The sequence below is a fragment of the Mesoplodon bidens genome (assembly GCF_964165515.1).
Source record: "Mesoplodon bidens genome assembly, chromosome: 9".
Classification (NCBI taxonomy): domain Eukaryota; kingdom Metazoa; phylum Chordata; class Mammalia; order Artiodactyla; family Ziphiidae; genus Mesoplodon; species Mesoplodon bidens.
Window position 1 is genome coordinate 95,280,377 of NC_138166.1, and position 1,453 is coordinate 95,281,829.

Here is a 1,453-nt window from a genome sequence, read left to right on the forward strand (position 1 = left end):
AGGATATGCAAGAATCCTTTGTGCTCTTCTTGCGACTTGTCTAAAAGTCTGAAATTAAGTCAAAATCAAAGTTAAAAGAGGGACTTCCCTGGTAGCGCAGTGGTTAAGAATCCGCCTGCCAATGCAGGGGACACGGGTTCGTTCCCTGGTCCGGGAAGATACCCCATGCTGCAGAGCAACTAAGCCCGTGCGCCACATATACTGAGCCCGCGCACCCCAGAGCCCGTGCTCTGCAACTAGAGAAAGCCCACAAGCAGTAATGAAGACCCAACACAGCCAAAAAAAAAAAGTTAAAGAAAAATTACCTGAAGAGCATTGTGAGCTTTAAAGGAAATAATATCTATGGGGAAAATGCTCTAAATTATAAAGTGCTACATAAATGTTTTTAAACTGGAAAATTACATCAATGACATTCATTTGATGTAATTTAAAAAATTAAAATTAAAAAAAATTTTAAAGTTTCAGTGGCTTAAGAAAACACGTATTTGTAACAGAGCAGGAGGACTTTACCGGGCCTTTCCGGACGGACCGCTCCCCCATCTCCTCTGCTTTAGCTCCTCTCTGAAGTACCTAGATAATAGTATCTGATGCACATTTCCTGAGTTGTTTCACAGATGCTAAAACCCCCACCAAATGAAAGGAATTAACTACTTGATGACCATGAGCACGAAGCCCCCAGACCTACTGGCTTAATTAGGATTAACAGGATTAATACTGTTAACCCCTGTGACACCACCCTGTTACCTCACCATCAACAAATCAGAATTGTGCACGAGCTGATCACATACCCTGGGATGCATGCACCCCACCCCCCAGACCTTGCCTTTAAAAATACTTTGCTAAAATCCATCCTGCTTGGTGCCCTTCAACAAACACTACTTCCCTTCACCACAATCCGGTGTCAGTAGATTGGCTTCACTGCGCGTGGGCGAACGAACCCAACTTTGGTTCAGTCACCTTTATTTCTTGCTCCTTCAAAGCCTTCTACATGCCCACGCCCTCCAAGTGCAGCTGTTCTCCATCTCAGGCATTCAGGCTGCTTGGAGCTAATGTTCCACCACCTCAAACAAGACCCAGGGGTCACCTTGTGAGCTGCTACCCTAGCTCTTCTGTGCATTGGTAAGGATGTCACAGATCTCCTTCCATTCAGGGCCAGAACGAATGACACAGCCCCGCCTACCCGTAAGGGGGGCAGGAAATGCAGGGACTTCCAGGCCATAATCGTGGAGCATTCCTGTCTCTGCTCCAGTATCTCCTCGAGTTCCCATTTTCTGCTGAACCCTTGTATTTCTCAAGATATGTGGGAAAGGAAAAGGAGGAGAAAGGTATATATCTTACTTTATTCCTTCATTTCTCTTCTAATCACCTCCCAATGCTCCAACTTGGACTCCCTACCTGACCCCCAGTCAAATAGAGCAGGAAGCATCGCCTTCTTTAGGGATGGCCCAGATCA